The 26,766-nt window shown below is 37.0% G+C and overlaps 1 protein-coding gene across 1 annotated transcript in view; it reads left to right on the top strand.

Moving 5' to 3' along the window:
* The window catches only part of CNTN1 (contactin 1), a 227,315-nt gene that overhangs the window by 477 nt on the left and 200,072 nt on the right, over nucleotides 1-26,766 (top strand). The gene's annotated exons all lie outside the window — the stretch shown is intronic.

Below are 26,766 nucleotides of genomic sequence, written 5' to 3'. Positions count from 1 at the left end.
GGAAGCCGCCCCCTCCCAGGGCGCCTGCCCGCCGGGCACGGGATTACTCGGCACCCCGGGCTGCCGAAAGTGGGCCGCCTGCCCCGGGTAATCCCCCGGCCAGTGCTGTCCCCGCCGACCGTAGGCTCGGCAGGGGATGCTGGCTGGCGAGGGACCGGGATGCTGCCGCAGGAGAAGCCTCGTGCGCGGTCTCCTCTCCGTTTCCTACGGCGCACGTATGGATTTTGGCAGCGTGTGTAAAAACGCGTCCGTACCGTGGTCTTCCAGCGCATCATTTCAGCACCATGGTCTGTATGCCAGAGCAGCCGCAGCCTTGCGCCGTGCGCTGATGTATCTGCGTTTTGGGTGTGTTTAGTGGTGACGGGCTGAAAAGGGTGTTGGGTTTTCTTCAATGCACCTTCTTGCAGTAAAAATAATAGCGTTTCACTTTGTTATCGCCTTGTAAAATGCTAATAATGCCGGTTTTCAGTGCCGCGTTTCCGCAGCTGTCAGTAATTCGGAGCGGCTGTAGTAACCTCCTGGTGAGGGCAGAAATGCCATCGCTGAGCTCCGCCAAAGGCACCTGGAAGGGCTGAGCCTGCCCGAGGGTGCCGCGCCTGAGCTGCGCCTCGGCCAGCGCCGCTTCAGGAGCTGCAGCTGCTCTATGAGGCGCTGTTTAATTCTGCTTATGAAATCTACGGGAGATTATCTATGCAGTTAATCAACTGTGCTCCATTTAGTAATGAAAGTAAACTGTGACCTTCGAGCTGCGAATGTTTTCGAGTGTTATATTCTAGCATAGTCATAGTTATATAACAATATTATAATACAGTTATATTAAAGCACTTAAAAAAAGGGTTTGTTGACGTCTTAAAAATAAGCCATTATGTAATTATTAGGCTGTACAACTTAGGGGAAAAATACGCCTTTAAAATGCATCCACCTGTGCAGAGGTGGCTATATCAAAGAAGGTATTAACAAGTATGTTATTTGGACTCTTTTGTATAGACTTGCTTGTAAACCAGTAAAATCATTAACAGGCCTTGAAATCAAATAAGACAGGGGAAAGCTTTCTGAAATAACTTCAAATCATAAAAATTCTCAGTTTTTTTATCTACAGTTAGTAATTTGGAAATGTCCTTGTAGTGCAAATACTGTACAGATCTGTGTGAAAGGATGGTCTTTGGCCCATGTTGTATAAATGACAATGCACCAAAGTTTTAGTAAGAACTCACCTTAATGTTTCTGAAAACTGTTGGTAGTATGAATCTTTTGTTCGGTCATTTACATTCAGACATGTTATTTCTTGTATGTTAGTACTTGCTTAGTTTTTGTCTTTCGTGATAGTTGACCTAAAAAAGTACATCTTTTCCATCTCTAAATTTTGCAAAAAGTAAAAATAACGTAAGCAAAACACTTCTGTCCTGGTCCATATTTGTATTATCCACACTGCTGTTCTAAACCAGCAAGAGATGTCCAGTTTCACTTTTGAGAGGTGCTAAAAAGTAATGCAGGGTCAACACAAATTCATGGTAATGCAAGAACATACTTGATTTTATAGAATTTTAAATTGAGTACCTTAAACACCTTTTGTAGAGAAATCCCACATTATTAAGGTTATGGAAAAGAGAGGTTTTAAGTGCCTTTTTGAGCATATGCTTCTGATACAGTCTTAATTACGTGATCACATACTATTTTTTCTCCCACAGGAGTCCTGTCTTTCACTACATGGGATAGATTGAGCTCTCTTAAGAGAATTCAGTATTTTTCATTGGTCATTGTGTGAGCCCATGATTTATTTATTCCGTGTTACTCAGCTCTGCTTTGAAGACAGAGCTGATAACATCTGTAGGAGCTTTGCTAAACTGCTTATCATTATGAGATCAGATTGCCCCACCAAGTATCAGTAGTTTATCAAACACTACCTAAGGTGAGACAACACTTCCACACATGGTGAAGAAAGGCACAAAGAGGGTTCGGTGGAAATATTCTCTCATTTTTGGTGTCCAGTTTGAAATTTCTGAAATTCTTGTAAATATGTTTGCTGAAGTTCTACGTGCTACTGCATTTTGTAACAGTCCCGACTGCTGCACATCTGTGATTGTATCTGCAGAGTGAGTGGGGAAAAATTTACAATTAATTACAAACTGCGGAAATTTTAGGCTATGTGGTTTGCTGCAAGTCAGTAAGGGGAATGAGGGAAACTACAAGAGAGAGAATGTTAGCCATTCAAGCCTTTGTGGCATATTGCAGAGCCCCTGTCCCTTTTTCTTTCTCCAAGTTCAGTTCTTCAGTAGATAAAACAAGAGTCCTACCTGCCTTAAGTTCTGTATAATCTTTAGTGGCATGGTAACTTTCAATAAGAAACACATGTTTATTTAAGTATTGTTAAAAAAACCAGCACACTCAAGGGAAGTTGATTATGGTTGCACAGACAACAGTTTGTCATTTTACATGTTTTGAGTGCTTGATTTAGTAACCCTAATAATGTTCTGTTTGTGAAGTAAAATGTGCATACATGTCCCACAAATGTCCATGAAACCTAGAAAAATAAATTTGAGGGAACAAAAAATAAAAAACAAGCATGCCAACAAAACCAGAAAATGCAGAAAAAAATCAGTTTTCCAAGTAATTTTCTTATCGTTTTACTGTATTGGACCTACAGTGGTTGCAAAGAGAATCGGGAAAGTTTAATCCTTTGCAAAAAGCTCCTGAACTTTTACCATCATGAGTGATATTATAAGAGTGCACTCCTTTTTATGTACAGCAGTGGTAAAACAGAATGGCAGAACTTGTAGTGCATTTGCTCAAGTAGTGGAAAAATGGTGGAAGACTGAAGTCCTTTGTGCTGTAGGCTTTAGAATGTGTTGGGAGGCATGAAGGCTCTTTTGGTAGACTTCTGCAAGCACAGTCCTTTGCACTACATCCTTTATATGTACCCTAATGACAGCACCTTTATCGTCCTTTAGCCTGTATCAGTGTTTCACGTATTCCTGGTCTTGACTATTCCAAAGTTTTCATATCTCAGTCCAGTCTCCTTGCTTTTTTCCTATCAGTTTTCTTTTCAATTACTTGCCTTTATTTCTTGGAGCCTCCTCATCCTGATCTGCTATGTCAGCCCAGTCTAGTCTCCTTTCTCCTAGTCTCCAGTCACTTTTTCTGTGTGTTTAGCAGACATTGGTCTCAATTTTTATTCCTCTTCAGAGACTGTAAGGTGGCTTTTGTTCTTCTCTACTGAAACAACATAATACTTTCTTCCTAGAATTTGGTTGGTCTTCGTTACATTTTCCAAGATACATGAAAGCGCATAGCATTAATTCGGAACCTGTCTGTGTTGATGGCTTCAATACGTAGTCACAGTTTTTGAAGAAAAATTATTGTGGCTTTCCTCCATTGTTCCTTTTTAAAAATTGAAATCTTAAATTTTTCGATGTAGTGTATATGTTTTATATGCATTGGCAGAAAGCAAGGACACACAGGACACTTTGACAAAGTTGTTAAGTAGTAGTAAACTGTAGAAATGCCAAGCAACCTCAATAGTCCTAATTATGCAGAGAGATCAGCAATTCTGGCTGTAGCATATCCTGTCTTTTTGCTTAACTCAGCGAAGTTTTTCAGGGTTCTGTGCTGGGAAATAAAATAACAGATGATTTGGGTTTTGTTTGGATTCATAGTAATTTTTTCATTTTATCTCAAGGATTTGTTACAACCTCTTGAGAGGCATACTTACAAAAAGATGATGTAAACCTCTCACTGAACTGAGATCTGGATAAAACTGGTGGAGTTACCACTGCACCATAGTGGTTTTGTTTTCATAAGGTAGTCTTTTAGATGTGGTAAAATATTATTTGCAATAACTTAGTAGCTCTTGTGTCTGAAATAAGGGACATGGTTGAGCTATGGTTAGCACTACAGACAGAATAATTAATGCAATACAGTATGTTAAAATGAAGAAATATAAATATACATATTTGACAAGCTCTTTGCTTTTATTTATGTAATGTTTTCATAATTGACACATAGTGGACAGATTATATGTTGTTCCCATGCAAATGAGTTAGCTTGAGCACAGAGATGAGGATTTAGTCATGAGATGAGTGATCTTTTTATAGCTTTATTGGAAACATCCTATTTTACCATAGACAATTCAATTTTCACCAGTTCAGCAGGAGTTGAACAGATGCATTATTATTAGTTATTCCTAGTCAAGCTAGTACTCAGAGTTGTTAGACATGGACTTGAATTTACTGCTGTATTAGATCTGCATGAAATTTGTTTTCTTTTCATAAAAGGTGAGTAATGCACTTCAGCTTACCAGCTGCTAAATGTAATTTGTTTGTAAAAATCAAAGAGAGGTGTTTATATGTTTAGTCGAGCATTGGAACAGGTTACTCAGAGAAGTTGTGCAGTTTCTCCTTGAAAGCTTTCGAGACTGAAAAAATAAAGCTCCTGTAACCTGACCAAATGTCTTAGCTTTCCACAGGAGGTTGGGCTGCAAACCTCCTGATGTCCCTTACAATATGAATTATCCTGTAACATCCCTTATCCTGACTTCTCTAACAGCTTGAAATATCCTGTGAGGTTGTTCTGTATTTCTCAGGGGGTGGGGGGAGAAAGTCAACATACAGTCTGAACAGTGCTTTCTGAAAGGATAGCTGTGCCAACAGACAAAATATTCAATGTGTGAATGAAATAATGGTTCAGACTGAATTCCCTTTATAGTTTTCCTTGGTAATTGTATTGAAATGCACTACTAGATTTGCTGTGGATTTGTTAGGCTTGATGTTTTATTATAGGTCTGTTTTCAGGGAGATTACAGAAGGATTCAGAAGGCTCATCAATTAACACTTACAACAAGTTGTAGTTCTTCACCTTTAAGTTCATAGGAAAGAAGAATTTGGTGTATTAATACAGCTGTTCTTTATGAAAATTAAATGTTTTCATATAAAATCTCATACTTAAAATGTGAATGTAATTATTTAAAACAAGCACTGATGCTGCTTAGTGGAAGAGGCTGTTCATGTTTGTCTCAGTCTTGTTCCTAGTTACGGTGCTAATCTTTCTGGGAATGATCAGTGCTTAGTGAATGGGGAGATAACTAGGGTGCCTTTCTTAAGCACCGGGACAACAGAAGAGTGACTGGTTCTAACACATCAGCTTCAGTGAGATGGGAAATTTTGTGTTTTCCACCATCAGGACAGAAACTCATGTAATTTTAAAGTTTTGTGTACTGTAAAAACACTGATTTTTTTTTTTTGGTGCTTACTTATAGGTCAATTAATATGTGATGCAGTGATGAATATGTAATTTTTTGAAAGCTGTCTTGATTTTATGAATATCATAAATTAACCTTTCATCAGAGCTTAAGCGAAATAAACCAGTTTTTTTTTTCTTCTGTAAGAAAAGAGAAGCAGTCAAATTTCAGGTATTCAAATTTCAGGTATTTCTTGATGAGGACTTCCTTCTAGATATCTGTATTTCCAACTAGAATGCTTTCTTTGAAACTAGGAATAAAGCTGACTTTATTTTGATAAAGGCAGTCAGTTGTCCGTCCAGCTACTCACTGATAAGACCTTAAATAAATAAAAATAGATAAAATATGTCTATGTTGTAGAGCAAGACTCTATTTTCCTTTACCAAGTATTATTAGCAAACTTGTAAAAGTGCCTAGAAGGATAATGTGCCTGTTGATAAGGGTTGCGTTTTCTAGAAGTGTGAAGTCTCTGCTATTACTAGTAGTACTTTAGAGAAAGCATTGCATTTTTTCACTATGATCATTTTTGAGCCTAGCAAAAAGAAAATAATTAAGATAAATGAGGAGGAGCAGCTAGAAATAATACTTTTTTTTGTTTTCTGAATGTCTTGTTCTGAAGAATAAGGTCATCTCTCTTTTGTACTATTGCCAGAAGCCCAGCTCCCCTTTCATCAGCAGTCTACAGTTTACTTCTTTTATAAAAATGAACTTTGGAATATTGAACAGTTTCCACTTCAGATTTTCATTATAAAGGAGCTCCCAGGGAGACCAGCTGCTGTTGGAATAGATCTAGGGAGGCCAGGCATTCTGAAACACTCCTTTTTTCGCCTTCTTGTCACTTCCTGAACTCACTTTGCTCTGTATTTTTATTATATCTTTTCCTTCTGACTTTCCCTGACCCTGCAACTTTTCCAAAAATTTTTAACATGTTTTGAAGAAGTCTCCAGTTCTACCACTTAGACTAGGTGTAGCCATGATATCCCTGAAAAACACATAAACAGGCCATCACAATGGCAGAATTAGAACTTGACCGTAATAGGGTGTTTTTGAAATAAAGGTGAAAGTTCTGCACTTACTGCACTTTAAAAGTTACGTATGATTTTGGTTTTGATTGCTTCAATTTCTTTCTTGATATAAGTACTCTGCAGGTATTGTAAAACAAGAAGGTATAACCCAAACAAAACCATTGAAGGATAACTGTTGGAAGGTACCAGTGCTGGCTTCCATTCTAAACATCTGGGATGATACCTACACTTGGTTTTTTAAACTTCTTCTGTTTCAGCTTTGCATTAGGCCTTGTTAGATGGATTCTTTGGATACTTTGGTTTGTGGGTTCTTTATTTGGTTGGGGTTTCTTTTAAGTCGGTGTAGGAGTAAAGGTTTATTGTCAGAGTTGTAAGGGAATGCTGAATAAGGTCTTAATTCCTTTGCCTCATCATAGTAGTTCATTGTCTCTTTAATTTCTTGGTCTTGATCTGCCCCATTCAAAAGTAGAGTTTTGCAAACTTTATTAATGTATTCATTGAAAAATGCATGTATGTGGTAATTCCTATCAGAACAAATGTACCTGATAATTCTTGTCTTTATATAAAGAAATTACATGTATAAGCATATAGGAGTTTAAATGAAGAACTAATTTTCTTTTAAGTAGCTGGTATTTATAAAATAAGAGTCTGAAAAACACTGGCAAAACCTAATTAAAATTACGTTAAAAAAATCTTAATGGAAAAAAATACTTAACTGTCTCATTTGACACATTGACCTCATCCAGTCACTATTACATTAACTTATATTCATATACTCAAACATACTTGTATACAAGGTCCTTATCCCCATGCACTCCCGATTTGTTTGAAGATAGTGAACTGAAGAAGAAAGTTACCTGTATTAAATGCTCCCAAAAACAAAAGGGAAGAGAGGCAGATATCTCAAGTAGGATGATTTTGAAGAACTGAGTTCAGAAGTTACTAATTCCATTATTAAAATGTCAGTGTAAAAACTACTTTGACTTAATTGCATTGTATTACTGAAATGAACAAGTACATTTACTTGGTAAAGGATCCTTTTTATTCTTCTGGGGATCTTCTGTCAATATGTACAAAAAATGAGTCATTACTTAAGGAATTTCTTGGACTGAAGTACTTATCCCTGTTTCATCTTTGGAAATTTCATATTGACCAAGAAAAGGGAGCAAGAACAATATAAATTCTCCCTCTGGGATAGTAGAGCAGGTAATTGTTTTAAAATATTAACTAGCTTTTTGTTTTTAAAGTGATGGTGATCGGTGTTTTATTAGCTAAAATACTTGAGATAACTAAGGGGGTTTGAGTGAAAAAGATATGATTGCATTTTTATTACTAGCAATTTTTTGGTTCATTTATTATTAGGCTGGGTGATTCCAAAAAGTGATTTTGGGGCATAAAGGAAAGTAGTTTATGTGAGAAAAAGGGTTAATTTGCTGTTAACTGTATAGGTGAAACACAGAAAAAGGCAAATTTGATTAAGCCAAGTATTTTGTTGTTGTGAAAATGGGAGTTTACTTACCTGCTGCTCAGAATGGCAGAGATTGCTACAGAAACCTAAAGGCATAAAGCAAGTTTTGTAGTTAAAACAGCCTCAGGTTTGTAATAAAGCACAGCTGTTGCCACTTCCGTTCACATTCTTTTACAGTAATACATTCTGTGGGTTCTCTACAGACCAGCTGACCCAGTCTTAAATGTGACTGAACCATAAAACCTGTTTTGTCTCATTTCTATGAGATCTTATTTGAAGCATTCAAAAGATATAAAGGCTTTTTTTTTTCTTCAGAAGGGTTAACTCCAGTCAAATGTGATGTTTGTATCTGAAGTTACAGCATCTTCATATAAACCAGACTTTGCCTGTGCATATACTGAAAGGAAACACAGAGTAATTGCACAGGGTTGTTGGTGGGTTTTGTTGTTGTTGTTGTGTTTTTGTTTGTTTGTTTGTTTTAACTAGGACAGCTCTGAAAGAAATATACTTCAGTGCATTATCATATACTTATGTATTACCTCAGTTTTATTTACATTCACAGGCCTTTGTGACCTACTAAATATTTTTAGCTGATCTTATCCCCTTGGCAGTGTCTCTAACATAGTATTTAAAGTGACAGTGACTAGATAAAGCCTGCAAACAGTCACTAAGATTTCCTCTGTGTGTATTGTGTGGTTTTTTGTTTTTAAAAAGCATCAACAAACCAGCTTCTCTAAACCCAACAAATATCAAGCACTCTGGTATGATACAAATGCCAGGATAAGAAAGGAGAGTGTGGAATGAATATATATAGGTTTTTAGCCAGTGTTAAAAAAATTTAGTATATCACATAAACCAATGAAAACAGGTCAGAATTTACTGTTCTGTGATTATTTAATACTACCAAAGCACCTACATATTTTATGTAACATCTAATGAGCTGTCAGATATTCTTTCCAGACCAGCCTTAAGGAAAACTGGATTAATATAAGGACAGTGAAGGATATAGAGCACCTTGCAATGCAACTTCTATTCCAGCAGTTTAGTATCTGTCTCTAGACAGCCATTTGTTAAGGTTAGCATGCTTCTAGGTAGAACAGTTTGATACTTACTTGTAATCGTCTAAACTAAAGTACTCTAAATATTTAGGATATTCTTGGCCTGTTTTTATGGACTGTCATGTTTAATGAGATATTAAGCTTCTTTTTTTAATAAGTACCAAGTACCTTTCTAGAAGGGTAAAACATTTATTGTGTGGTTACTGGCTAGATGCTGTGCTATTTAATGGGGTGTGCAAGCAGCCAAAGGGCCCTTATTTGGCATTTGTCTTGGATCCATTGTAATCTAAGATAGTATAATAACTAAAGAGGAAATATGGTTATATGTGTAGCTACTAAATTAAATTTTTGGAATTTTGGTCTACCAGCAGGCAAATTTCAGTTCAGTTTCATAAAACACAGGTAATCATTCCAAAGAGTCCAGAGGCTAGTTCTTGCCTGTTCTGGGAGAATCAGTTGTTAAATACACATTCTCAATATTTTTTTTGCTTTTCAGTTGATATTCCTTATCTGAAAGTTGTGTCAGAACACAAAATTCAGAGTTAAGTATAGGTGAATTTAAATGAGAGGACTTTTTGTTAGCTGTTAACATTAATTCTTTAACTTTTATCATCCAGATGCAAGTTTGGGATTGGACTGAGCTCTCTCTGGGTGAAGATGTTTACCATAGTGTAGGACATCAATATTTAGGTGTTGGGAGTAACTTCACAAAACACAGTCACTTGTGCTTCCTCTGAACACTCCTTCAGGATGTTGCTAAGCACGTATGTAAAAAGTGTATTTTGTTGCTATGAATTTTCCTGGTTTGCTGAGCGTTCATATTAAAAGAGAAATGTGCAGTTTCTCACGCTGGTGAATTGTAAACACAGGACCATGTTTTGTAAATATTGGCAATGTTATGAATTCCTTCTCCAAGAGGAGGGGAGGTTGAATGACAGCCTCCTGGACCAATGTGGCAGGAGAGGTGGTGATACCCTTCTCCAATCCATGGTCACCTTGCCACAGGTATATAATGGCAAATAAACTAAGGGGCAAGTCTGCCCTGCTGCTCTGTTGCACCCAGATCTGTGTCCCCAGTCTGTTTTCTGGCTAGGCCTCCACGGTGATAGTATTTATTTTTTTGGGTTTATGTCTCTTAATCTACGGGGTAATTTTATTGATTCTGATTTTATTATTCCTGTTCTATGGGATCTTTACCTAGGAGTTTGTTTAGTATCTATGAAAAAATGCGAGTGTGTGCATTTGGGTGACATTTTAAAACTTACTCTTCCTGAAAAATAGCAAAATTTTCTGTTGCTGGATATATCAATTTGATACATTGTTTGTACTCATGCTTGTCTCCAAATTCAAGGCTCATTAAAACTTGAAAACCAGGCTTTCATCCTGGATTGTTCTTTCATCTTCCCTGGAAGTTCTCTGGATGGCCTGAGAACTTCGGTAGATACAATCTCACATCTCAGGGTAGGGAGTGATGAGAAGCTGGGTCAGAGGAGGCAGTAGCTAACAAGGGCAAACACACATTTCTTAATTTGCCTAGCTGTTCTGTTCTTCAGTCTGAAGTTGCTTGCATGAGTTTAAAGTCACATCAACAATTTCAAACAAGTAGTCTGATTTTGCCCTACTCTGGGTTAGGACTGCTCGTAAATTTGCTGACCATGTTTTCTCAGTGCAGTGGGATATAAAAGCAGAAATATTTGTTGCAGACTTTTAGAAATACTCTCTTACTGTTTTACAGACATTCGCAAATGGTGCTTTGGTTAGATTGTTAAAATTTATTTTATTTAATTTGTTAATTCTGACTGCAGAAGTGTATGAAAACATTACTGTATCTCTCCTCTCTCTGTTGGTCTAGTGACAGTTGGCAGGTGCTGGCTCCCAGGGAGAGCTGTGAGTTGCACAGCTTGGTAATTGGCATTGAAATTGAGTAAGGAAATTGCCTGCTTCTCTTATGCTACAATACAGGCTTTCTAAGACAAGTTCTTTCTGTTTTCCACAGAAAATCAGCCATTATTAAATTTTCTCAAAGAAAAAGGACATATATGTGGGCAGCAGGAGGAAGAATTACTTGCTTTCTAAATGACTTGGGTCACTAAGAGCCAGCAGCTCAGTCTCACCTATATCTCTGAAAGCCAGTCTAAGAATGTTCAGAAATTGAAGAGGGTGCTGATTGGGAAAAACTTCAGTGGTACCTGTGTGATAAGAGTGGCAAAAGATACTGCTATAAAAGGAAGAAAAAAGTTATCAGTCTGCAGTTATACAAAAAATGTCTCCTTTCCCTCTCATTAAAAATCAGATTTCTGTACTGTGCATCTGAAAAGATGATTCTTTACTACTTCATTTTTCTTTTCTTTAATTTTTTGGTTAGTTGGGATTTTTTTTTCTTTTTGTGTGTTGTTTTTTTTTTTTTAATGGCGCAACAGTGAAATTAATAGTGAATTGTTTTGTGGGATATTACTGTTGAGAGATACTTAAAAGTGAATTTTGCTTTGAACGATTACTGGAGATTGTGCCAGTGTGTATGGGTACAAATCACAGTACACTTAAAACCAGAATTACAGAATTAAGAGAAATCTGTCATTCTGTGAGGCTAGTGGAGTCGCCTGATGCATCAGATGTGAGATCTGAGCTGATCATGTCTTGGAGTTTGTAGTACCTTTTCTTCTTAATGAAAGTGGGAACAACCCATTTATTTGAGTGCATTTTCAGACACAAGTTGTATAAAGAACAAAATTACATGTTGACAAAATGCTTTGTTCTGCAGGTGTTGTAATGCATGTTGGGGTGTGCAGGAGATTAAGTTCTGATCTCATTTAGAACATCCAAACATGCTTATAAATTCTCTTTTCCCTGATAAGGGAGTGAGTCAGACAGAGACAGATTCCAGTGAAAATGCATTAGAACAATTTTTATCAATTAAGCTTTTACTGTGAATAGAGTAAGGCTATTATTAAAAGCAGATATTTGCATGGTACATTTGCTTGTCTCGTGCTGCTGTTCCCACTGTGCAGGTGCACACTGTCACACAGTCAGTGTCACACAGTCAGTGTCACACAGTCAGTGTCACACAGTCAGTGTCACACAGTCACTGTCACACAGACACGGTCACACAGTCAGTGTCACACAGTCACTGTCACACAGACACTGACACAGACATAGTCACATAGTGACACACAGTCACTGTCACACAGTCACTGTCACACAGTCACTGTCACACAGACACTGACACAGACATGGTCACATAGTCAGTGACACACAGTCACTGTCACACAGTCACTGTCACACAGACACTGACACAGACATAGTCACATAGTGACACTCAGTCAGTGTCACACAGTCAGTGTCACACACTCTGTCACTCCCAGTGACCCGTGCAGAGCCCAGCCCGGCTGTTGGCTGCCCAGGGGAGCTGCAGGGGTGTGACAGTGACCCCTGGGCAGTGTGCACAGAGTCCCTCACAGCTGCCCCAGCAGCACGGGCACACCTGGTGTCTCTGAGGGTGCACAGCTGTCACCTGGGATGGCACTGACCTGCACAGCCCCTCACTGGCACTGACATGGCCTGGTGGCCCTACACATGAGCCACAGGTGCTGAGTCCTGATGAGTGCTGAAGTCCTTTGATGTCCTGAGAAGCCAACAGGATAACAAATCTCCATAGCCTGTTAGCGTTTGGTAGAGATCTTCTCAGAACAGAGGGTTCTCTTTCTAGTTTGGTCTTTTCTACTGAGTCCATTTAGAGAAATTCTCAGCAACAGGATTTTCATGACAATACAACCCTTGTACAACTGATACTTTACTGAAAAACTGCAATGGAATGTCACTGACCTATGAAACACTTTTCTCAATTTTCTTTCAATCTTGTCAATATTTGGAATTGAACTGTAATCAGTTTGAATTTTGAATTTCCTTCTTGTAAACTAATTTACTTACGTGGAGGATATGTTATTATGTTCCACCGCAACCAAGCTCAATTCCATTTTCCAGTTGTTAGAAAAATATTAATGAAAAACGTGTCACATCAAATGCATTTCATGATAATTTTATCTAACCTTTTAAAGCAATTTCAACACAAATATATTTATTATAACTGAGTAAACTATTTCTGCAGAAGCAGTCATCTTTATTTTAAGATCAATCACCAATATTATTTTTCCTTTTTACGAAACTTTTACATTTTGAATTTCTGCCATTGAATCTTGTGTTACTGTGAAACTTCCAGTTGATGCTAAAAATGGGAAGAAGTTGAATCTAGTGGTTTACCATAATTTAAGTTACATTGCACTCTCTGCAGGTTTTGTACTTCCTAGAAAGAAACGGAAGAAATTTTTATGGATTTTCGCTGTTATTAGCTGGTTATTAGGTTTGACATTAATCACACGTGCAAGTATGCATTGGGAATATTTCAGCTGACATCAAGGGAGTGGCACTGGCATAAAACTCTTTTTAATGAGCTTTGTCTGCAGACAACTTTGAAGATGAAAAGTAATTTATATGACATCTTATTTTGTCCACAAAAATATAGATTAATTCAGCTTTTTAGGTGCTACTAATTGGACAGCTTTAAAAGTACTATTTGTTCACTGCAAGTAAGATGAAAAGATCTGACCTGTAAATGTTAAGAGCACTACAATTACTCTTCTGTTTGTGTTATTCAATACTGCTCTATCAACTAATTTTACTACATAAAATTAGTCCCATATATTGCATTTCTATATGCCTGAACAATATCCGTCTTCTAAGACAATCCCCTTATAACCCACTGTCTTAGCTGCTGGGAGGTCATTCTTGGTATCACTGTGGATTCTTTCAAGCATTGTAGGCACTATGCAGAACGTGTAGTGATGATCATCGTTATGATCACCATCACCATCAGATGGTCTCTGAGTTTTCTCATGTAGTTCTGTGTCACTTTCCATGGGTAGATAAGTAGACTAAGGATGAAATTGTTTATCACTGTGCAAACGCCATTTCACTAGCTCTGTTTCATATGTTGATTTGGCTGCAAATGGAATTACTATATTTGAAGAACATTTTTCAAAATACTGCTTATGATCTAATACATTTCATTACTGATGAGTCATAGAAGCATCCCTTATACTTTGAAATGCAGATAAATTCAGGTTCTGCTTTTCACCTCTGAAAAAAATTGAATTTCTTTTGAGTGTTGGGAGCAGATATCAAGCTAGTGGGATTTACCATTGTATAAGAGAATGTCTGAATTTTAGTGTTCCTGTTTACTTAGTATTTAATACATCCTTAGATACAGACTGAAGCATAGTGTGAAGTTTTCATTTAATTTCTAGATTTTTAATTACCTGAGCATTCAATTTGGATCTGATATGTCCCTTTGAGCATATTGGCTGGAGAGTGTTCACTTGATGGTTTCACTATATGGGGTTGTCAATTTAACATGATGAATAGCTCAGTAATTCTAGAGTCATTCCATACTTCATAATTCTAGAGTGAGGTGGGAATCCCATTAATTCTTAAAAAAATCTATTTCAGGCTCTTTCAGAATCACTAAACCGTATTTTTAAATGGTATATTAATATCTCTGAATCTAGCATTATTTTTTTAAGAACCTGCAAGCAAATTAGACAATTAGATTTAATGAAAATTAAATAAAAGCTGTGTTCTCTCATGGACATAATATTTGTACCTTACATTGGTTTTTTAATTTTTGTTTTGAGTGATTATGTTAATGTAACTAAACAATTTCAATTTGTCACCAGTGTTAATATGGACATGTTATGAATAAGTATTTTAATGCTTTGGGAAGAACACACTTATCCCACAACTACTCTCTGAACAGTGCAAATCTCAATGGTCATTTAATAGCAAGTTCCCTTAAACTACATGGCAGTGTCATTTATCTTCTTTCAGCTGTCTCTGTAGCTTAGTTCAGCTCACGGACATGCAGAGTCTCATCACATAATCCCCTTAAGACAGTGCTTGTGTTTGTTATCTTTCTAGGCACCGTGTTTTATCTCCTGTGAACCCATTTGATACGGGTTTCTGGTCCTTGGATGAGTGATATACCAAGTAATGCCCTTGTACATGTTTGCATGGAGGATTGTGAACATGCTGTTTTTGTTGATGTCCTGTATTTTAGACCATTTTTCCCCCTTTTCCCCCCAGTACTTAAAGCTATCAAAAGTTGTAAGCAAAAAATAGAAAAAAGTTTGAATAGTTATTGTAGATGCAAAGGAGGAGGAAATATATTGAATTTCATTGCCTGATGACAGGAAGATCTGTTTTAGTTTAAATTAATAACTGTTGCTGCTGGGGTGTTTTGTTTGGTTTTGGGGTAGCGCTTTTTGCGTAATGGTAGTTTTAGAATGCTTATTACATTTAATTTTGAGCAAGTTTTATGTTCCTTTTGGGGATTTTGGTAGCTGTTCAGACAAAAATATTCTCTGTCGACGTATTCAGACAGATGGCTGGCCTGTACAGTATGTGCAAGGATGTTCTTTTCTCAGGGACTAAATTTCAGCTTCGACTGTTAAGAGTTTGGGATTATTTTCATTTTCCTTCTCGGATTCAGATGCTGATGTAGCCCCTGGAGAGTAGTCTTCTGGTTATCACTAGAGGCAGTAAATAAATCTGTAAAATGGAAAAAGTAGGTCATGGTTTATGTTCTGGTCTTGGGTTTATCACTAAGTGGAGTAATAGAAAAGTCAATGCGTTTTGAAACCTCAGGGCATAATTTGTTGATACTGATACTGTCACGAGGAGGATTTTGACAGGTCACTGATTAAGTATTTGCATGATTGCCTTTCATGAGAAAAGAGATCATCATCATCATCATGTTTCAACTTGAATTTCTAGTCAAATAAAAGTGAGGGTTGCCTTTGACTTTTTTTCTCACTATGTAGACATGAAATTGATTACAGTTTATTTTTCTGTGAAGAATTTGCTTTTTAATAGAGATCACCATTGTAACGACTTGGTAAATTCTAGGGAAAAACTGTCACTTTTTACAATTTATTGCCGCTTAAGAGACGTAATTTAGAGATCTCTTACAAAAGAGAAAAATCTTTCCCAGACTGCTGAAATGATCCCCTGGATTTGTTGTTTATTTGTTGATACAAGTAAGTGTGAGTGAACCATCTGAACAACCAGCAGTCTAGAAGTCCTGAGGCAAAAAACGTGTCCCTTTGAATCAAAACAGATGCATCGCAGAGTTATTAAAATATTTTACCTAAATTTTACATTCCTTTTGAGTATTTGTGTGGAAGATGTGGAAATGTACTCAACCTTTATTTTAATAAATGGGAAGGTAATAGGTTTGTTGTTTCAGCTCCCTAGAAATATATTTGTCCTACTGAGAACTAAGAAGCTAAATTGTTTACAGACTCTGTGAGTTCCTGTACAATTTAGCAAGAAGTAACGTAAAATTCTCTAGAAAAACATTAATAAAGACTAGTTTACTAAAAAAAATTATAATGAGTTATTCCCATCTTTGTCATAGTGATAATTTAATGTTTCTCTTTAATTTAGGAAGACAAAAGTATAAGGAAAAGATGATCAGAGGAGTATTTGAGAAATATGCTTTTGCATTCTGAAGTTTTAGGTGTACAAAAGATAGTAATCACACATTTGCTTATTTTAGGTAAATGTGAATATGTGCTATTAATGACTCCAAAATTTAAGTCATTCCAGTTACTATAATTTAGAACTTTTAAGTATGTTGATTTTGCATTTTCCACCTGCTGATGCAGGTAGCAGTCATACATAAACAGATGTATTTTCTGTGCCAACTGGCTCCAAGACAGATCCACCACTGCCCATGGCCAAGTCCATCAGTGACTCTTCATTAGCCATCTCTCATTTGACTGGTAATAAATTAAGCTGATTTCCCTAAAACTGAGCCTGTTTTTCCTGTGATAGTAATTGGTAAATGATTGCTCCCTGACGTTTTTCCATGAGCCATGTGCAGCTGAGGATGGGACAGGGTCAACCCACCACATAAACTAACTTCAGCCAGCTAATTTTCTGTCTAAGTATCTCCAAAGTGGTCTTAGAATGGAAAGACAAAAATGGAAGCTTGTTTGAGTTGGGGAAAAAAACCAAAAAACAACTGAATTTGATTTTTGTGGCATGGTGTTGTGTGGAGATTTTTTGTTGTTTTGGGGATTTGTTTGTTTTTATTTCACTGGGGTTTTTTGTTTGTTTGTTGTGGTGTTTGGTTTTTTAAAAAGACTTCTGCATGCTTCTTATCCTGTGTTCCAGCACAGATAGCAAGCAAACACAGATAGCCTAACTTCTGTGTTCTGAACCATAAGACACTGGGGAGACAATGTTTTGTATTCTTGTAGTTGGGGTTTTTTGTTTACATTTTTTGGATATGTGTATCTGAGTTACAACTTCATGCTTGCTGTGAAAGTATTATTTTTTCATACTTTTAAGCCAGAATTTATTGCAGTTATAAAATTCACATATTGCAGACAATTGGTTACAGCAGACAAATGGACAGAAATTTGGTATTTTTGTCATGCATAAATGGCAAGAGTTCAAAATACACATGCTTTCTAATAAAACTCTGAGCATGTCAGTATGATAGCATGTTTTGCTTTGAGCTGACCTGCTGTTTTGAATAGTTGGGGAAAATGATCCCTTAATATCATTTGCTATTTTAAAAAATAAATAATAGGATTATTGGGTGAAATCTCATGTTACTGACATTTTCATGTCCTCTTCAGTCTGAGAGTATTTATGATTTGTAGTTATATGATTTCTGTTTCATAATGTAAGCTGTTGATCTGCCTGAACAAATGGAAGAGTGCAGACCCTGCAGTGGTTTGTTAAATGCTCTTCTGCCATGGACAACTATCAATTGCCTTTAATATGTAGCCCTGGTTTTTGGCCTTTCTTGTAGAGTATTTGATGAATCAGTTTTTTCATGTTTTCCTCAGGAAACTTTTAACCTGAGATTCAGCCTGGTTTTTTTGATCTGCTATAAGGCATTGTGAGAGGACAGGCAGAGATAGTGCTGAAGGCAGTCCTGGCCCCGATATATTGCAGCTGTGCTATTTACCAAAGAGTGGGAACAGCCTTGCCCTCAGAGCTGTGGGTGTGATAAAAGGGTGAGTTAGCTGGGGGCACTTGGAGTCTGCTGGCCGTGCTGTGAGGAGGAAGGGACAGGAGGCTGTGTGAGGGACAGATAGAGTTCTGTGGCCATTCTAGGGACAGGAAGGAGCTAGCCTGAGCTGTGTGGAGCTGCCCATGGGAGGCTACATAGAAAAGGTATATGAGACTTCTAGATAACAAGGTGCTGATGCTTGAAGCTTTCTTTGGTGTCAGTTGTACCTCCTCCATCAAGGCATCAGTAAATAGCTTGAACCTACCTCTTGCCCTGCTGGTAATTCAGGCTGTAGGAGGGTATCAGAAAGCTTTCAAGAGATGAGATTAAATCTGGGAGGTGTTCCAGGAGAGAGCTTTCTTCTTAAGGAAGATGCCTGTGGAATCTGCATTTTGCTATAGTAGAGCATTGGGCATATTCCTGGGAAGCTGCTGTAATCTAACATTAAATGACAGTTTTTCATCTTCGAAGTACAGTTCTTTAATATTTGTGGCAGTCTCAACTCCTTCAAATGCGCCATAAACCATGTCCTTACAAAAATGGTTGAGTTTTGGGTTTTTTTTAATGCCCTCTGTGAAAATAGCATGCTATTTGGTTTATTCCCGAGTTGTGATATGCGAGCTTTATGCCTTGGCTCCTTCCAGCTGTTCCATCTGTATGCAGGCAGGCTGGCTGGACTGCAAGGGGGGAGGCACCCGAGCAGGGTGGCCAGCAGCCCCCGTGGGGTGGATGGCCAGGCTGCCAGAGCAAGACAACCTGCATCTGGAGGAGGGGCTGGACTCTGCTCATGTGTGATGCCAAGTGTTTCTCATATGGAATTTCTTCTATTTTTTCAAATTTGTTTCCCTTTCATTATGATGGTCTCATTCAGGTGAAATGAATCTTAACTTGTGTGCATCTATTTCCAGTTGCAGGGTTTTGGAGGGAAAATGAGTGAAAGGGAATGCTAAGTTAGATACTCCAGGCCTTGTGAATTTGCCTGACATTTCCCCTCTGGTCTCAGTGGGCTCAGCCTCTCTCAAGGTTAGAGTTTAGTTATACCTGGCCTTGAATTTCCTGTGCTTTGAGCAACAGATAACCAACACTGTTCCAGTGGCAGCTTTCCAGTAGTATCATGAGAGAAAAATTCCTTTGGGGTGAAAACTCTTCTCTGATGGTTGCCATGGAAACAGAGAACTGCATGATTATATGGATTAATATCTCAGCTACATGTAAATGTTCTACAACCTTCTCTGCCTTATCATTTAGGAGAAACATTGATTTTCTAACCATTAGTGCTTTCAGCTCCTTTATAGCTTAGATTTGGGCCAAACATTTAATGCAGAAAAATAGCAATCTATTTAATTCAATGGTTTGATTTCAGTCCTGCTGCTTGTTTATGAATTTAGTAGGCAACATTGTTATTCTGTTGTTGTTGCATAAATTGCATTTTGTAGTTTAATTTAATATAATCAATGCTTCAAATACTGCACTAATATCCAGGGGATATGACTACTTTTTTCCTTGTCATTGCCCCTGTGACATTTCTGGTAAAATAGATTTCTCAATAATATTCCAGAGGATCTGTAAGACAGGAGTTACAGTCAAATTGGTCATAATTGCCTCAATATACTGCTTGTTATTACTGGAAGCAAATGATTCCACTGCATTCTGGTCAGGTAGATGAATCACCATGTAGTATAGGAATGTCAAATTCCTCTATCCAAGACAGAGTTTTTATTTTCTTTTGAAAAAGGTCATGTTAAACTTGACTTAATGTCAACTGGTTTAGCTTGATTAAAAGTAAATATTAAACAAAATTTAATTTTTTAAAAATGTTGTATGACTTCATGATCACTAACAGCATAATTACCAGTCTTTTGAATGTCTTCATTTCTGTGGAGTCACTAACATGAAATGTAACCTCTTTGAGATAATTTTAGTCTGATCAAGTTCTGTGTGGAACAAGGTTTTAACAATATATTTTTGTTTCATTCTGGTGGAGGAATTTTCACCTTGTTCAACAGCAGTGTAAAAGTACTTTTATCCTGAAAGAAAATGCATAAAAAGACTACCTCTATTCTTATTTGTTATGTCCAAGTTTTGCTTTATAATTGGATTTATTTCTTTAACTGCTGTCTGGATTTACACTGAAGATTGCAATGTTTCCATTGGCCATACTAGCTCTTGCCCTTTGCACCTCTGTACAACAAGAGCCTAATGAGTGAGTCTTTGTGGTTTGGTGCATAAGTTGGGTTAAAGTTGAAAGAAATCACTTCAACAGTCATCTCAAAGAATTAGTTTCTTTTGCTTTGCTGATAACTGAAAACATATCTTAAGTCCATTTATGCTTATTATTGGGGTTTTACTGTGGAAAGACCAAAAGAACTGTCTGTTGTGTTTGAAGTGACATTCTGTAATTAAAAATTTATTCTCTTGTAAAGATGTGACTGTGGGTGGAAGTTTATGTTTACAGAGAAGGTAGTCTGTGCCAGACAACAAGCTCTTTTTGACTTGAGAACAATACATATGGTAATGGAGTGTACACAGAGCACAATGACTTAAGTGAGTGGGTCCAGATGTGTTGATATATCTATAGATATCTCTATACATCTGGATATGAACTATATAATTCTTAGTTGACAATATTCATTATTTGTAAAGGCATTGTAGTTAGTATTTCAAATGTTAGCTGCTTTTTCATGAGCTAAGAATTCATGTTGCCACTTGTATGTGTGTATTCATGTATGCATGTTGTATGAAAATTGCATGCTTATTGTTTGCAGATGCTGTATAGCTTTAAGGCAATCTCAGCACTATCAGCTGAGCATTTCCATTTTCAAGTGTGCTGACCCTACTGAAGCAAGGTGGATGCCATGCAAAGTCAGCGTCTGTGTGCTGAGACCACATTGAGATAACTTTCAAAATTTTAATGGGCTTTATAGGTAAAGAAGAACATCTTAAATTCTGTGTGGTTGGACTTGCTACTAATTGGAAATCGTGCATGCAGCTCCTCTAATGAACACAAAAAGATGAGCATTTGAATATTACCAATGAGATTAGACAAAAGTCTGACACCAAAGAAAAATACGAGTTTTTAAATGGAAGAAAAAGTGGATGAAAAGTGGAGAAAAAATGGAGACAAATAGTGTCTAGACATTTAGACTCGAGGTGCTACTAATGCTCAGTTAGAATCACAAACTGTTAATTGCAGGATTTTTGGAGTACTGGTTCTGCCTATTATGTAAATGTGTAGGAGTAATATTCAGTCTTCATACCTCTTCCTGTAAATAAGCTTAGGAGCACTTGCCTTGTAACTGTAGTATGCTAATCAAGAGAATTATGTGCAGCTGCTTGTCCTGCTAACTTGTTACAAGAGTTTCTTGCTGGGACGTGCAGAAACAATGCTGAGCATAGTTCAGGAGTTAAAATGGTCCCAAACCATTGCCCAGGAGAGAGTTTGTGTGTGCTTGGCTCTCTTGTATAAGGTTGCAGTAGTGTGGATGCCGGTGGAACTCTGTGTCAGGTAATATGGTTCACAGCATCTTCAATTTCCAGAGTAGACACAGCTGTAAAATACAGATTAACTTGAAGAACATACCAAATTTTTGAAAATTCTGAGTACTGCATGCATTGGGCACATATTTAGCAGAAGTGACATATATATGAATGTCTTTAAAATCTGATTTTGTCACTATTTTTTTCCCATCCCTCAGAACAATATGTTTAATTTTCTCTTCTTTCACTCTAGAAAACTTTCATTGGTAACTAGGCTCTATATTATTCTACAGAAGGCGTTTCTTTGGGTTTGTTGGCTTATAAATGTATATGTATTATAATGGGCCATCTGTGATTGCTTCAAGTTAATGACTGAGACAGAGAAATATTTTCTCTATTTCCAGACAAAATGCCTGAGCCTGGATGAGTGTGGATTCATCTGTGCCAACAACCTGCTAATCACATTTTTCTTTGGGAGTTTGTTCTGAAGCTGAAGAAAGTTGTAGTGACTAACTGTGGATTGATAGATGACACTTGCAGTGAATTTTTACCAAGGCAGATCTTCTGTGAATAGGACAACTTGTTTCTTGATTCAAGAGGAAGAAGTGGTTTTGAGAAATAAAGTTTCTGAGTTGTACTTGTGCTTCTGACCTAACCACCTCTTTAATTACTCAGTGACACTGCTGAAGTGATTTACAGACTCGGAGCAAATAATGGAGTGTGGTATCAACATGCATGTGCATGCAACAAACTCAAATCCATATCACACAAACAGTCATGTCGACAAATTGAGATGAGTAATAGCGTTCCAATACCAGGGAAACTGCAGTGTATACAAAGAAACACTTCAAGAGTAGCGCTTCACAAGAAAAAGATGTGATGATTTAAGAGACCCTATCCAAGGGCAGACAGGACAGCATAGTATATCTGACTATACTGATCACGTCACTCAGTATTTAGATTCAGTGTGTTTGTTGGCCAAGCATCCACTCTGCATTTTTAATGAAGGCAAAATGGCACATCCCCAGCTATGAGGAAAAAGGAATGGCCTGATCCGTGTGAACCACATCTCTATTTTCAGCACAGTCTGAGAGACTGCATCAAGCATCCTTAATATTCTCCAGCTCAAGTGGAGTGTAATTCACTGACCACGTGCTGGTTGTAAGATTTGTTTGTAGATAAAATAAGGTTGCTCTTAGTAGTTTAATTCCACTTCATTCTCGTTCTTCCTTCCATGCCCTCACTTCCCCTTCCCCCCCCTTCCCTCAGTTCTCTAACTCAGTAATTTATTTCAAGGTCTGTTATTCGTTCTGCTTACTATCCTGGAAATGTGTGGTTCCTAGAAAGCTACAGGTGGTTATCCTTTTGATTTAGGAAGTTGTCATCCTTGTTTTGGGAAAAAAATCCAATACAAACTAAATCCCATGGAAACTCAGGACAATATAGGTGCATAACAGCAGGTGCCTTTTCCACTGTCAGAAACATTACTGTTAGCAGTCATAAAGCATGACCTAAGTTTAAATTCACTTAATTGGGTTAATTGCTACGGAGACAGTCTAGGAGAATGGGGCTCAACAATAGTGGCAAAATATGCCTGTGCTTGTGAAAAAATTCTTGAGCAATTAACCAACAATTTCTTCCGTGCTACCACACTGATGCAACTGTCAACAATGCACCTAGATAGTGTAAGTATGCTGCAATTATAATTTTGCACAGATCATGTAAGTAGTTTTAGAAATTGTACCATAAAAGTAAAACATTAGTTTGTTATGAAAGGATGTCTTTTAGCTAAAGCAGATTGGCACTGATTTTGCCATGAACTAACACTTCTGTTTAGGCTTCATCTCCAGGATAGTAACTGCCGTAACTGGGACAGAGCCACACAGAGGTCTTGTAATTCCCTAGTATTAAAGGAGGAGGCAAGTACTGTTAAATCAGCACAATTTTGCCTTAGAAAAATTATGGAGAAGTTACAAATGAACATTTTCAGATAACAAGATTCCAGGCTTTGTCATTATTTCATGCAAGCCTCACCCACTAACAAACACTTCCCTTTGTGCATCTGTGGAGTGATTTTACTCTTTTTTCCTGTTCATTTCAGGGCGAATAATTCCCATATCCCGTTAAATTGTTCACCTGTGTCGTTAATCGTACAAATGAGAATGTTCATTTGAAAGCATACAAATATCATAAAGTAGGTCATGTTAACTTGTACACTTTTTTAGGATAAAATTATATTCTAAAGCAATATGTTTGAAGAATATGTTTGTGCAAAAACTACTGAGAAAGGCCTAATGTAACTGGTACTAAAGAAAAAAATGCATTTTTTGGTCTTGGGGAAATTGTTCCAGAATGTAACGTTTATTTTACGTGAAAGCACAGTCATATAAACAGATGAAAAAATTGGTGTGCTCATGGAGAATCTCTCAAGGTTATTAATATAAGCCATTTGCTCACAACAGATAGTGGATGAAGAATGAAAAAGGGTGGGAAAGGCAAAGAGGATGAAAAACCACAGGCAGCAGTGGATGACTGTTCTTAGTGTATTGGTTGTTAATTTCAGTTGGTGTTAATTTCATCACCAATTGTACTAGATACCCTGCTTTATTGATGAAGTGTCAATATTTGATTTTTTTGTGAACTGGTTGATGTTTATTGTGCCTTCTGAACTGTGAAGAGGTGTCATAAAAAACCTTAGCCTTGCTATGCTTTTAATTTATGTACTATTTATTGGTGTTCCTGCAGAGCTAAATGTTGTAGTAAAGTGGAACATTAGATTACCTAATTAAGTATTTCACAGGGGTATGTGCTAAAAATAAAACTTACAAGTGGTGGCATTTGCTTTTCTTAGAAGTTCTAAATGTGTAAAATATAGAAGACAACTTCAAGCCTATATTTGAATAGGATTTATTTTAGTAGTGTTACTTACAGACTGCATCATCAGGGGGACTCTCAGTTATTTCTTTCAGAACTGGATCAAGCCCAAAAGCGACTGAACCACTTACAATCTCCCAATACTTTAATTGTCAATTATCTCATTTTTTATGTGGCCTTCAGACTTTACTGGCAGGAGAGTAGTGGTTAACTCTTCCAGAGGTACGATTTTCCAGTATGTTGCATGCAGCAGTCATGGCACAGCATGGCTCTCAGAGGACTCTCTGACATTTGTTTGCCAGCAGTGATAAAACTGTCCATTGTAGTTTTGCAGACAATCAGCAGCGTGATTATGGATTTATCTGGTACTGTAGAAATGTGTGGCACATTGACAGCTGCAAAAATGATTTAATTTTGGTTCCATACAAGTGTACAGCTAAGTGCTTAGTAATAAAGCAACATTTATAAAGTAAATATCAGGATGACTTAATGCACCCACAAAAGTGTAATTCATGTTTCTTGGAAATGAATCATGAAGCAGGAATTCTATCACATGAGAAAAAACATTAAAAAATTATAAGATGCAGGTAGATGAATATGACTAATGCTTTTCTTGATGGAATACAATTTGAAGTTTACTACTCCTGTGAAAATGTGGTTGTTTCCTTCAACTAAATAGAGCTTTATTAATTGCATTTAATACTCCATAAAGCCATTAAATGAAAGAGCCTTAGGATTTCCTTAACAGAGAGGAAATACGATGTGTTGTGTGTTGAAATGTTACTATTGCTTTAATAGCAGGAATCTAAAAGTTGTTGTGAAACGCAATTGAATCAGCACTGTTAAACACGAAAAGTGTGTGTGTATGTACAGGAGTATGTTCATGTGAACATGTGAAATCACGAATTAGAAAAAGGAAACCTTTTAGCTCCACAGAATATTCTGAGTTGGAAGGGAACCAAAAGGATCATCGAGTCCAGCTTTCTGTACAACATATATAGCCATATGAAAAGTATCCAAATTCATTTATCAATCATATGAAATAATAAATGCTAATTTTATTAAGAAATTATATTAGTGTTGTTTAGTTCTTGCACACACATCCCAAAGCAAAATAATTTTTTCACCACTGTGAAAGATCTGAAGGCTTATAGCTCATACAAAAATACTTTGTGGTCTAGCAAAAACACCTTGAAGTGACTGAAGAAGCTCAATTTATTTTGTTTAAAGAGAGGAGTTCAGAGTTGACTTAATCAAAGATTGTGAGTACCTGCACTGGGAAGAGAAAGTTACTGTTAGAGAGCCCTTTAATCTGACCAAATGTAGCAGGACTAAAGATGGAATTTGAAAATGCAAGAAACACCAGTAAAGTACAATAAAATGTATTTTTTTAAAGAGAAGGGTTGTTTACCCTTAGATTAACCTCAACCAAGATGAACTATTTCATAAAAGCTGTGTGTTAGTGTTTTTAGAAGTTATGAGACTTTGTTGCAAGAATTACTGGTGATGGTTGGTGGTATGCATTGTACATGCATACACTAAACTGTTGCTATGGCCATTGTGGTCATAGAATCTTTGTCAGGTACATGTCCTAGTGGTCCTGTCATTGCTCAGTTTTGCTGTTACAGAAAACTAGAAGTATAATTTGGGGTTTAGAATCCTTAAGTGTTAACTACGTTGTGTATCAGCAGGAACACCTCTCTCTGGCATATATGGCTTTTCATAATGTATTATGGGAGTATATTGGTGTTGGATCTGGATTTTCAAATGTTGGGACGGGACTGCTGGGAGACGTTTCCACGAGCTTTATTGCGGCATCAGTCTCAGTACAGGGTGAGACAAATGAAAGAGGGCAACAGCTCACCTCTTGCCAACAGCAGCCAAAATTCTCTGTGTTACAAGGCCTTTTAAAAGTTTTTTAGCCATTAGGCTAATGCTAAAAGATTAAAAGTGTCTACTTAAGCCGATCAACAAACACTACACGTACACCTTACAGCATACAATAGTTGCTTGTTTTATATTTTTTGCAGCTCAGAAACTTTCTATGCTCCAAATATTTCAAGGCCTAAAATTCAACTGTTTCAAACCTCTGTCTATGTAAGTGTATTGCAACAATGTAAAAGTTCTCTGCTTTTTCAGTTCCCACAATTTTCCCCACGATTGGCAAAGAAAATTACAGTAGTAGTATGTTGCTTCATGGCTGAGAGACATACAGGCAAAAGAACTAAACTTGTATTCATGGTAATGTTAGTCCAAAGAGAAAACCAGTTTTAGAAAACTTAATTTCTCAGAAGCATAAACTTTATATAAGGATTTAATGTAATCTGTGTAATTAATTTAACCTAAATATGTGAAAACAAATCTAATACCTAACAGCCTAGATCATTTTAAGTGAAGTATTTTCAAATCCATTATAATGTTGTCTTACTTTACAACATTTTCATTGTCTATTTATCGCAGAGTGATATGATTAGTTTATTTCCGTGTAAGATTGCTTTGAAGCATATTGGCAGAAGCTCTAAGATCCTTAGATGATAGACACTGCAGAAGTA

The sequence above is a fragment of the Prinia subflava genome, chromosome 4 (assembly GCF_021018805.1).
Source record: "Prinia subflava isolate CZ2003 ecotype Zambia chromosome 4, Cam_Psub_1.2, whole genome shotgun sequence".
Lineage (NCBI taxonomy): Eukaryota > Metazoa > Chordata > Aves > Passeriformes > Cisticolidae > Prinia > Prinia subflava.
Note: the sequence above shows the minus strand (reverse complement) of the source record. Positions and strands in the feature narration are given on the sequence as shown.